Source organism: Hemiscyllium ocellatum, chromosome 37 (genome assembly GCF_020745735.1).
Source record: "Hemiscyllium ocellatum isolate sHemOce1 chromosome 37, sHemOce1.pat.X.cur, whole genome shotgun sequence".
NCBI lineage: Eukaryota > Metazoa > Chordata > Chondrichthyes > Orectolobiformes > Hemiscylliidae > Hemiscyllium > Hemiscyllium ocellatum.
In genome coordinates, this window is record NC_083437.1 from 9,510,795 (window position 1) to 9,524,300 (window position 13,506).

Here is a 13,506-nt window from a genome sequence, read left to right on the forward strand (position 1 = left end):
GGCTTGGTTTGCATTAAATACTTGCAGCACTGTGCCAGAAAGTTGAGTACAGAAACAGCATTAGGCACTTGCTTTCAGCCCAGAGAAAAGTCAATGGTGCAAAGAACAAAAGCTCAGCGACAGATGAAATCATGGCAATAGATCAGAGGTGACATGAGACACTGGAAAGGAGAAGACAAGTCATACTGCGAAGTTTGTTTAATTACAGTGCAATCACACTTGTTCTTGCTTTATGTCTTGTCAGATGCTCTATTGTGTCTTGTATTGATTTTAGTGCGTTATCATTAATGCCACTACTTTATCTCCTTTATTCATTTTGTGTGTTGTTTCATTGTGTCATTGATGCACCCCATCATTTCTGCTGACTTTTTACCAGGTTTTGTCACCAGAAAACCTGATGGCTAGAATGTAGTGATTTTTTTTACCGAGTGACTTAAGTAGTTAAACAGTGAAATAATACCTTTCTGGAAGTAGTTAGCAAATTCTGCTACTTTGGGTTAGAGTGATAGATAATCTGTCTCGTGGTACAGAACTTGATACATGCACAAGAAAAGCAGCTATCATCTTTGGCTGATCCATGAAAAGTGCATGGAATTAAATCAGGCTAACTATTGGGATCACGTTGACTGAGAATCCTGGCAGAATAAACAGCATCTCACCGTATGTCGTGACAGATGGATGACTTGCATCTATGTAGAAAAGAAACTCAGCTATTTCCATTTTCACTGTCAATGGTATATTATGGGTATATCATGGCAGGGAAAAATCTCAAATGCATGAATGTGGAAATCCTCCCAAAGGCCGAGTTCTGCATTTGATGCTATTCATTAAACAAAAGTAGTTTCTTTGGTGCAAGCATGTCTGCAGGATGGAATTCAGTTGCATACCTGAGGAGTTTTGGTATAGTGAGGTAGCCAAAATCAGGTGACCAGCTTTGTTCTGTCTTTTATTGTTTTCTTCTGCACAAATGTCAGGGGTCCGTGCTTGGCATTGACTTCTGAAACTGGAAGTCAGTGCTAGGAATGGCATTGGCGTGCCAATCAGCATTCATGGGCCCTCAGAGTGGAAAGGCTGCACAGATTAAAGGGAGCATTTGCAATCGAAGATCCACTTCAGGGATGCTTGGAAGCATGACATAAAGGCCCTGGGGATATCATCTATTGGACTGAATTATTAGTGCCTCATGTGGGATGGTGTGCACCACATGGCCTCAGTGGCTGGCAGCAGACACCATTGTCGAAAGCAGCATCCTACAATGACATTTGGTAGCTTCATACATCTCAGCTATTGGCCTCTTCAGCCTTTGCCATTGTTTCATGATATCCCATTTGGAAATGATTTGCTTATTGCAAGTCCACCATCCTTTGTGGGTGAAAATATGCCATAATGTAAACTGAAAGGCTCACGGTCACAAGTGTCCTGTTATGAAGTTTCCCCCAAAATGTCATTCTCACTTGGATGGAATCTTCGATAACTTTATAGAACATAGAACATAGAAAAATACAGCGCAGTACAGGCCCTTCGGCCCTCGATGTTGCGCTGACCGAAGCCCACCTAACCTACACTAGCCCAATAAGCTCCATATGCTTATCCAATGCCCGCTTGAATGACCATAAAGAGGGAGAGTCCACCACTGATACTGGCAGGGCATTCCATGAACTCACAACTCGCTGAGTAAAGAATCTACCCCTAACATCTGTCCTATACCAACCTCCCCTTAATTTAAAGCTGTGTCCCCGAGTAACAGCTGACTCCATGCGCGGAAAAAGGTTCTCACTGTCAACCCTATCTAAACCCCTAATCATCTTGTGCAGCTCTATCAAATCTCCCCTAAACCTTCTTTTCTCCAATAAGAACAGCCCCAAGTGCCTCAGCCTTTCCTCATACGATCTTCCTACCATGCCAGGCAACATCCTGGTAAACCTCCTCTGCACCCGTTCCAGTGCCTCCACATCCTTCCTATAGTATGGCGACCAAAACTGCACACAATACTCCAGATGTGCTGTATCAGAGTCTTATACAACTGCTACAGGACCTCAGGACTCTGGAACTCAATTCCTCTCCCAATAAAAGCCAGTACGCCATATGCCTTCTTCACAGCACTATTTACCTAGGTGGCAACTTTCAGAGATCTGTGTACATGGACACCAAGATCCCTCTGCTCATCCACACTACCAAGTGGCCTACCATTAGCCCAGTAATCCATCTTCTTGTTACTCCTACCAAAGTGAATGACTTCACACTTAGCTACATTGAACTCCATTTGCCACCTTTCTGCCCAGCTCTGCAACTTATCTATATCCCGCTGTAACCTGCCACATCCTTCTTTGCTGTCCACAACTTCACCGACTTTCGTATCATCCGCAAACTTGCTCACCCAGCCTTCAAGCCCCTCCTCCAGGTCATTTATGAAAATGACGAACAGCAATGGTCCCAAAACAGATCCTTGTGGAACACCGCTAGTAACTGCACTCCAAGATGAACCTTTGCCATCAACTACTACCCTCTGTCTCCTTCCAGCCAGCCAATTCCTAATCCAAACCTCTAATGCACCCTCAATGCCATACCTCTGTAATTTTTGCAGTAGCCTACCATGGGGTACCTTATCGAACGCCTTGCTAAAATCGATATATACACCACATCTACTGCTTTACCCTCGTCCACTTCCTTGGTCACCTTCTCAAAGAACTCAATAAGGTTTGTGAGGCACGACCTGCCCTTCACAAAACCATGCTGACTATCCTTGATCACATTATTCCTATCCAGATGTTCATAAATCCTATCCCTTACAATTCTCTCTAAGACTTTGCCCACAACAGAAGTGAGACTCACTGGCCTATAGTTACTAGGGCTGTCCCTACTCCCCTTCTTGAACAAGGGGACCACATTCGCTATCCTTCAGTCTTCTGGCACTATTCCTGTAGACAACGACGACATAAAAATCAAGGCCAATGGCTCCGCTATCTCCTCCCTAGCTTCCCAGAGGATCCTAGGATAAATGCCATCAGGCCCAGGGGACTTATGTATTTTCACCCTTTCCAGTATTCCCCGGACCTCTTCCCTACATACCTCAAAGCCATCCATTCTTATCACTTGTGACTCAATATTCACATCAGCAATAGTGTCCTGTTCCTGAGTGAATACTGACGAAAAGTATTGATTTAGTGTCTCTCCAATCTCCTCCACTGCCACGCACAACTTCCCACTACTATCCTTGACTGGACCGATACCTACCCGAGTCATCCTTTTATTCCTGACATACCTAAAGAAAGCTTTTGGGTTTTCCCTAATCCTACCAACCAAGGACTTTACATGTCCCCTTCTCGCTGCTCTTATCTCTCTTTTTAGATCCTTCCTGGCTACCTTATAACTCTCAATCGCCCCAACTGAACCTTCACGCCTCATCTTTACATAGGCCGCCCTCTTCCCTTTTACAAGGGATTCCAATTCCTTATTAAACCACGGCTCCCTCACTAGACCCTTTCGTCCGTGCCTGACTGGTACATACTTATCAAGGACACCCAAAAGCTGCTCCTTGAACAAGCTCCACATATCATTTGTGTCCTTCCCTTGAAGCCTATTTTTCTAATCCACTCATCCTAAGTCATGCCTCACCGCATCATAATTTCCCTGCCCCCAGCTATAACTCCTGCCCTGCAGTGCACACTTATCCCTCTCCATCACTAGAGTAAAAGTCACCGAGTTGTGGTCACTGTCCCCGAAGTGCTCACCTACCTCCAAGTCTAACACCTGGCTTGGTTCATTACCTAGAACTAAATCCAGTATAGCCTCACCTCTTGTTGGCCTGTCTACATATTGTGTCAGGAAACCCTCCTGCACACATTGGACAAACACCGACCCATCTAACGAACTCGAGCTATAGCTTTCCCAGTCGATATCTGGGAAGTTAAAGTCCCCCCCAACAACCACCCTACTACTTTCACTCTTCTCCTGAATCATCCTTGCAATACTTTCCTCTATGTCTCTCGAACTATTAGGAGGCCTGTAGAAAACTCCTAACAGGGTGACCTCACCTTTCCTATTTCTAAGCTCAGCCCAAACTACCTCAGATGGCAAGTCTTCCTCCATCGTCCTTTCCACCGCTGTAATACTATCCTTGACAAGCAATGCCACACCTCCCCTCTTTTACCCCCACCTCTGACCCGACTAAAACATTTAAACCCTGGAACCTGCAATAGCCATTCCTGTCCCTGTTCTACCCACGTCTCTGTAATGGCCATAACATCAAAGTCCCGGGTACCAACCCACGCTGCAAGTTCACCTACCTTATTTCTTATACTTCTGGCATTGAAGTATACACATTTCAAGCCACCTTCCTGTTTACCGGCACCCTCCTTTGAGATTGATGCCTTGTTCCTAACCTCCCTACACTAAAGGTCCTGTACCCTAAATCTACAGGCCAGGTTCCCATGCCCCTGCAGAGTTAGTTTAAACCCTCCCAAAGAGCACTAGCAAACCTCCCCCCAAGGATGCTGGTGCCCCTCAGGTTCAGGTGGAGACCATCCTGTTTATAGAGGTCCCACTTTCCCTAGAAAGAACCCCAGTTGTCCAGAAACCGGAATCCCTCCCTCCTGCACCATCCCTGTAGCCACGCATTTAACTGTTCTCTCTCCCGATTCCTCGACTCTCTATCACGTGGCACGGGTAACAAACCAGAGACAACAACTCTGTTCGTTCTAGCTCTGAGCTTCCAACCTAGCTCCCTGAAAGCCTGCCTAACATCCTCACCCCTCTTCCTACCTATGTCGTTGGTGCCAACGTGGACCACGACCTGGGGCTGCTCCCCCTCCCTCTTAAGGACCCGGAAAACACGATCAGAAACATCACGTACCCTTGCACCTGGGAGGCAACATACCAATCGTGAGTCTCTGTCGCCCCCGCAAAACCGCCTATCTGTGCCCCTCATTATTGAGTTGGACATCCTGTATCTCTGTACCTTTGCTCTTTTGGAACTTAATTATTTTGTAAGTGGAACTAAAACTAGGGGCACTGCTTAAAAATAAGGGGTGTCCTATTTATGACAGAGATGAGTCTGAATTTGCCCTCTCAGGGTCTTTAGTCTTTAGAATACTCTTCCTCAGAGAGTAGTAGAGGCTTGGTCATAGAATCATAGTCTTTGAATGTACTCAAGGCTGAATAACATTTTTGATCTACTGGTGGGCTAGTTGTTATGTAGCAGGTAGACAGGACAGTGAACATAACCCCACAAACAGATAAGCCTCCTTTTTGAATTGAGGAACAAGCTTGATGGGACAAAAGCCTACTCCTCTTATTTCTTATGATACTGATTTCATGTTTTTATGGAGTTAAGTTTCCAGGTAATCACTGTCAATGACTGGCCTTGAGATTATTTGACCTTTGGGATTGACCCTAGCTCCCTGTGGGTTTTCAATGGGTAGGACGTGATGGAGATAAATGCATTTATAGGCTTGGATTTCGAACCTGAGGATTTTTATATTATGTCTCACCTGTGTACTCCCAATCAATGACATAATGAAAGGTAGAAATTACCGGCTGTCTGATGGGTGGAAACGTTCAGACTACCAGCTGGCATCAGAAGAAGGGCTACTGGCAAGAAAATTAAGGTGTAACGTCCTTTGGGGAGCAGTTACTTCAGCAACCAACAAAAAGACTTTATGCAGACTTTATGCAAATGTAAGCCAGCATAAATTCAAAGAGTTGGTTTTATTTAATGGCAGCATGTTGATGAGTGAAAAGAGAGCAAGGTACATTTCCTGATTTGCAAAGACATTTGTGATGGGAAGAACGATGTAAGTTGTATCAATGAAAATAAGCTGGATAAGCTCTGGTTCTGGTCTTTGGAGCAGAGAACGTTAAGGAGGGACCTGACAGAGGTGTATGAAATTATAAGGGGCATAGACAAGGTGGATAGAAAGCAGCTGTTTCCTTGAGTGAAAGGGTCAGTAACGAAGGGGCATAATTTTAAATTGAAAGGCAGGAGGTTGAGAGGGAATTTGAAAGAAATATTTTCATCCAGAATGTGTGATGTGGTATGTGTTTGGAATACATTGCCTGGAAGGGGTAATTGAGTGGGAAACCTTACAACCTATAAAAAGTACTTAGATAAATACAACATAACATTCAAGGCCATGGGCTAGTGTGGGAAGGTGGGATAATGTGGATGGTATATACAGTATTCTTGACGGTGCAGACTCATTGAGCTGAAAAGCCTCTTTATAGTGTATGGTTCCTTGAATCTAAAGGAGGATGTTACAAAGACACGGTGACAGAGGAAAACTGAGGTAATTTATTGTGGGAAAACTTGATGTTATTCACTTTAGGCTCAAGAAAGACAAATTGGAATACTTTCTTGAAATTGAAAGCCTAGAAACTGTGGAAGAGCAAAGTGATTTAAGTGTCTTGGTACATGAGTCAGTAAAACCTAGTCCACAGGCACAGACAGTGATCAATAAAGATAATGAAATGTTAGCCTATATCTTGAGCAGGTTGAAATACAAATTACAAAGTTCAGTTGTTCGGAACCCCATTTGCAGAATTGCGCTCATGATGGATATATTACACCTTAAGAATGATCTATTGCCTTGGACTCAGTATAGTGCAAATTTGCCAGAATGATGTTGGGTTAAATTATTAGAACTTGGCCTGTATTCCTTTGACTTTGTAAGTCTGGTAGATCATCTAATTGAGGTGCTTATAAATGTTTAAATGATTTGTCAGAGGTCAGTAGATGCAGAGAATCTATTACCTTTGCTTGGGGAGTCCGTAACAGGGGTGCACAGTGTTAAAATTAAAGTCTGATGTTTTGGCAGTTAAATCAGGAAGCATCTTTCATGCAAAATGTGGTGGGTACATGAACTCTTTCCCCCCCACCCCCCAAAGAAAACAGTAGATGCTTGTTCATTTGAAATTGTTATAACTGGGGTTAACAGGTATCTATTGGGTATATGTACGTTTAGGGACATTGGTGTAAAGAGGATCATTGGGTTGCAATTGTGATAGCCCTGATCTAGGCTTGAGTAGGCTTGAGAAACTGAATGTTATACTCCTGTTCCAATGGGAGAAGGTGAGGACTGCAGATGCAGGAGATCAGAGTCAAAGGGTGTGGTGCTGGGAAAGTACAGCTGGTCAGGCAGCATCCAAGGAGCAGGAGAATTGACGTTTTGGGCTTAAGTCCTTCATCGCGAAGCCCTCCCGTTCCAATGGTCCTAATTTTAATGACACGTAATGGACAAATTTCCACTTGGTTGGGTTTTCAGTGTACATATGATTGACAAGACTTCGGCTAAATCTCGATTGTTGTGGACAGGTACCTGACTTTAGTCTAATTGGCTATTCCTTTTGTAAAGAAACTGTTTGAAAAAAGATATAATTTTGAAGATTAGCTACATGTTTTAGTCCATATCTCAACCATTTTAGGAATTTTCATCAGAGTAACCACATGCTAAGATCAGCCAGGCGAAGTGATTAGCAGTTTGCTTCAGGAAATTTTAGTCAAACTTCAACATGGATAATTATTGTGTGTGTTGTCCAAAATGATTGCACTTTAGTTTTCTTGTAAAAGATATTCTTCACTGAAATAGTTTGTGGAATTTTCACATGTGCGACTTATTTGAGGGTGACACTCTGTTGAACAAATAAGCCTGAACCTTACACTGTGAATAATGGTGACCTTCACAATGATAACTGATATTATGACTTGGAAATATCTTGGACAGCAACTTGTGGCACATGAGCATGTACAGTTCAATACAAAAATCCAGCATTTGCAAGTTGGCCCGCAATACCATAAACTTGGCTGCACTGGGACCATGCCAATGAATCAACATTAAATTCAGTTTAACATTGCAAAGTTCTGATGCAAAATGACTGCCTATTAACTATTGGCGACCCACAAAACATGCTTGAAAAGGTTAAAGCTTGTGTATTCGGGTAATAGTGATTTCCTCATGGTATGGTCATTTTCAGTTAGTGCCAAACAATCTCTCTGGTCACAAATATTCAATTTTGTTAGTGTTGAAACTCTTTTCCCCTGTTTCTGAATTTGTTGTTGGAGATGTAATAAGTTCACTTCATCTTTTAATCTATCTGTCTGTTTAAATTTCATTTTTTTTCTAGTCTTTATTTTGCAGTCCATATGATTTAATCCAATTGTAATTTCCAGCTTAGCTGCTCATGTCTCCATGAGAATTTTCCAGTCTGATTTGGTTGAAGAGACATGTTGGTTGCAAAGGCAAGGTCACAATGATCATGGGAGACTTCAATATGCAGGTGGACTGGGTAAATAATGTTGCCAGTGGATCCAAAGAAAGGGAATTCATGGAATGCTTACAGGATGGCTTTTTGGAACAGCTTGTCATGGAGCCCACAAGGGAGCAGGCTATTCTGGACCTAGTGCTATGTAATGAACCAGACTTTATAAAAAATCTTAAAGTAAGGGAACACTTAGGAAGCAGCGATCATAATATGGTAGAGTTCAGTCTGCAGTTTGAAAGAGAGAAGGCAAAATCGGATGTAATGGTGTTACAGTTAAATAAAGGTAATTATGAGGGCATGAGAGAGGAACTGACGAAAATAGACTGGAAACAGAGCCTAGCGGGGAAGACAGTAGAGCAAAAATGGCAGGGGTTTGTGGGTATAATTGAGGACACTGTACAGAGGTTCATCCCCAAGAAAAGAAAGATTATCCGGAGAGGGATTAGATAGCCATGGCTGACAATGAAAGTCAGGAAATGTATTAAAGAAAAAGAGAGATCCTATAAAGTGGCCAAGAGCAGTGGGAAATCAGAAGATTGGGAAGGCTACAAAAACAAACAGAGGATAACAAAGGGAGAAATAAGGAAGGAGAGGATCAAATATGAAGGTAGGCTAGCCAGTAATATTAGAAATGATAGTAAAAGTTTCTTTCAATACATAAGAAACAAACGACAGGCAAAAATAGACATTGGGTCACTTCAAACTGATGCTGGAAGCCTAGTGATGGGAGATAAGGAAATAGCAGGAGAACTTAACAAGTACTTTGCATCAGTCTTCACAGTGGAAGACATGAGTAATATCCCAACAATTAAAGAGGGTCAGGGGGCTGAGTTGAGTATGGTTGCCATTACAAAAGAGGAAGTGCTAGAAAAGCTAACAGGTCTTAAAATTGATAAATCTCCTGGCCCTGAAGGGATACATCCTTGAGTTTTGAGAGAGGTGGCTGAGGAAATAGCAGAGGCGTTGGTTGAGATCTTTCAAAAGTCACTGGAGTCAGGGAAAGTCCCGACTGATTGGAAGATCGCTGTTGTAACCCCCTTGTTCAAGAAAGGATCAAGACAAAAGATGGAAAATTATAGGCTAATTAGCCTAACCTCGGTTGTTGGTAAAATTCTAGAATCCATCATTAAGGATGAGGTTTCTAAATTCTTGGAAGAGCAGAATCGGATTAGAACAAGTCAACATGGATTTAGTAAGGGGAGGTCGTGCCTGACAAACCTGTTGGAATTCTTTGAAGAGGTGACAAGTAGGTTAGACCAGGGAAACCCAGTGGATATGGTATATCTAGACTTCCAAAAGGCCTTTGATAAGGTGCCACACAGGAGGCTGCTGAGCAAGGTGAGGGCCCATGGTGTTCGAGGTGAGCGACTGGGATGGATTGAGGATTGGCTGTCTGACAGAAGGCAGGGAGTTGGGATAAAAGGTTCTGCTTTGGAATGGCAGCCGGTGACGAGCGGTGTCCCGCAGGGTTCAGTGTTGGGGCTGCAGCTGTTCATGTTATATATTAATGATCTGGATGAAGGGACTGGGGGCATTCTAGCGAAGTTTGCCGATGATACAAAGTTAGGTGGACAGGCAGGTAGTACTGAGGAAGTGGGGAGGCTGCAGAAGGATCTAGACAGTTTGGGAGAGTGGTCCAGGAAATGGCTGATGGAATTCAACGTGAGCAAATGCGAGATCTTGCACTTTGGAAAAAAGAATATAAGCATGGACTACGTTCTAAACAGTGAGAAAATTTGTAAAGCCAAAGTACAAAGGGATCTGGGAGTGCTAGTCGAGGATTCTCTAAAGGTAAACATGCAGGTTGATTCTGTGATTAAGAAAACGAATGCAATGTTGTCATTTATCTCAAGAGGGTTGGGATATAAAAGCACTGTTGTGCTACTGAGACTGTATAAAGCTCTGGTTAGGCTCCATTTGGAGTACGTAGAACATAGAACATAGAAAAATACAGCGCAGTACAGGCCCTTTGGCCCTTGATGTTGCGCCGATCCAAGCCCACCTAACCTACACTAGTCCACTATCCTCCATATGCCTATCCAATGCCAGTTTAAATGCCCATAAAGAGGGAGAGTCTACCACTGCTACTGGCAGGGCATTCCATGAACTCACGACTTGCTGAGTAAAGAATCTACCCCTAACATCTGTCCTATACCTACCACCCCTTAATTTAAAGCTATGCCCCCTCGTAATAGCTGACTCCATATGTGGAAAAAGGTTCTCATTGTCAACCCTATCTAAACCCCTAATCATCTTGTACACCTCTATCAAGTCACCCCAAACCTTCTTTTCTCCAATGAAAACAGCCCCAAGTGCCTCAACCTTTCCTCATACGATCTTCCTACCATACCAGGCAACATCCTGGTAAACCTCCTCTGCACCTGTTCCAGTGCCTCCACATCCTTCCTATAGTATGGCGACCAAAACTGCACACAATACTCCAGATGCGGCTGCACCAGAGTCTTATACAACTGCAACATGACCTCAGAACTCCGGAACTCAATTCCTCTACCAATAAAAGCCAGTACACCATATGCCTTCTTCACAGCACTATTTACCTGGGTGGCAATTTTCAGAGATCTGTGTACATGGACACCAAGATCCCTCTGCTCATCCACACTACCAAGTATCCGACCATTAGCCCAGTACCCCATTTTCTTGTTACTCCTACCAAAGTGAATGACTTCACACTTAGCTACATTGAACTCCATTTGCCACCTTTCTGCCCAGCTCTGCAGCTTATCTATATCCCGCTGTAACCTGCCACATCCTTCTTTGCTGTCCACAACTCCACCGACTTTCGTATCATCCGCAAACTTGCTCACCCAACCTTCTAGCCCTTCCTCCAGGTCATTCATAAAAATGACAAACAGCAATGGTCCCAAAACAGATCCTTGTGGAACACCGCTAGTAACTGCACTCCAAGATGAACCTTTACCATCAACTACTACCTTCTGTCTTCTTCCAGCCAGCCAATTCCTAATCCAAACCTCCAAAGCACCCTCAATGCCATATCTCCGTATTTTTCGCAGTAGCCTACCATGGGGAACCTTATCAAATGCCTTACTAAAATCCATATACACCACATCTACTGCTTTACCCTCGTCCACCTCCTTAGTCACCTTCTCAAAGAATTCAATAAGGTGAAAGAATTCAATAAGGTACTGTGTCCAGGTTTGGTCCCTACACCTCAGGAAGGACATACTGGCACTGGTGTGTGTCCAGCGGCGATTCACACGGATGATCCCTGGAATGGTAGGTCTAACATACGAGGAACGGCTGAGGATCCTGGGATTGTATTCATTGGAGTTTAGAAGATTAAGGGGAGGTCTAATAGAAACTTACAAGACAATACATGGCTTGGAAAGGGTGGACGCTAGGAAATTGTTTCCGTTAGGTGAAGAGACTAGGGCCCATGGACACAGCCTGAGAATTAAAGGGGGTCAATTCCGAATAGAAATGCAGAGACATTTCCTCAGCCAGAGAGTGGTGGGCCTGTGGAATTCATTGCCACAGAGTGCAGTGGAGGCTGGGACGCTAAATGTCTTCAAGGCAGAGATTGATAAATTTTTGATGTCACAAGGAATTAAGGGCTACGGGGAGAATGTGGGTAAGTGGAGTTGAAATGCCCATCAGCCATGATTGAATGGCAGAGTGGACTCGATGGGCCGAATGGCCTTACTTCCACTCCTATGTCTTATGGTTACTGCCATGTAGAATCAGACATCCAATGGTGTTTCTCTTTATTCAACAGCTCATGAAACCTCCTGGGGCGGTTGTTAGCTTCAGGAATAGCAAATAGTAAATTCTATTCTTTTGGCACTGACTGTACAATCTGGACCACAGACTTGAATACCTGCTGTGTATGAATTGTCCTCTGGGAGTGTTTGGGCAGCATGGTGACTCAGTGGTTAGCACTGTTGCCTCAGTACCAGGGATCCGGGTTATGTGCCAGCCTTGGGGCCGACTATCTATATGGAGTTTGCACATTCTACTCCTGTGTCTGCGTGGGCATCCTCTGGGTTCTCTGGTTTCCTTCCACAGTGCAAAAATGTACAGTCTGGGTGAATTGACCATGCTAAATTGCCCTAAGTTTCCAGGGATGTGTCGACTTGGTGGATTAACCATAACTTGGTGTTATGGGGACCTGTGGGTCTGGGTGGGATGTTCTTTGGAGGGTCAGTGCAGACTTGATGGACGAAATGGCTTCTTTGTACACTGTAGGGATTTTGTGATGCTAGGGTTATTAAATAGGCACACCATTGGGCATAACCATCACTTTTGAGTTTGCTCTTCAGTTAATATTTAATATTCTAAATTGGTACATCATATGCCCAGCAGGTATAATTGAATCCAATTTTATGCTGATGCTGTGAGTGCAAGGCATATTCAAACGACTAATAATGCTGGCAAATTAGTGTATTATTTCTGCAGACTGTTTGTTTCATATCTGTAATTCTGAACTTTAATATTCTGTAAGGGCGGTTCTATATTTTCCAGGTTTGAGAGAGAAGTATTTGATATGTGACTCACGACCTCTGAGCAGCATGACCCTACTTACGGGGATTTTACGGAGTGAGAATTCAGCTGGAGTTTACTCCCTTCTGTTGTCTGAGTTCCTGACTGTTTGTTGAGTAGTTGAATGTCACGGAACTGAATGTACTGTTGATACTTGAGATATGAACAATGGAAATGAAAAGAAGTAAAAGGTGGATGCTGGTCCCAGCACTTGGTTTGTGAGTTACCATGTTATGCAGTGGAACCCAACATACCTGCAGAAACCAAATCTTTAATAATTTGTCCAAAAGATGGAGGGTGGCACAAAGTGTTATAATTCCTTAATTAGCAACAGCTTATCTCGTTGGAAATAAATGTGCTTGCTTTCCCATCCCACTGACTTTAGTTTTCAAAATTGACACATCCCTTATAACATGCCACTTGTGTTCGGATGAAGGAACCTTTTGTTGGCAACATAGTCTTGGCATGTAAGTGCTCCGATAAAATGTGCTGAGATTTGAAGGTTTCCTGTAGAGGGCAGTATTGCACCATTGAAGAGAAATGCACTGTTCATCGTTGTAAACTTAGTGTTACTTTGATCCTTGGTGATTGGTTGAGCCGATAACTTATTTCTTTGGTATTCTTGCTTCACGCTGTAGCAGTTTTCTGGTGAGGCCACAACAGATCTGCTGCAGGCTTTCAAGATACATGCATCACTTTATTGCAGGCCTTTTTTTAACTCATCCTAATCTG

General features: G+C 43.4%; 1 protein-coding gene across 1 annotated transcript in view; it reads left to right on the forward strand.

Moving 5' to 3' along the window:
• Window positions 1-13,506, forward strand: part of nphp4 (nephronophthisis 4) — a 402,509-nt gene that overhangs the window by 22,095 nt on the left and 366,908 nt on the right. The window lies entirely within an intron of this gene.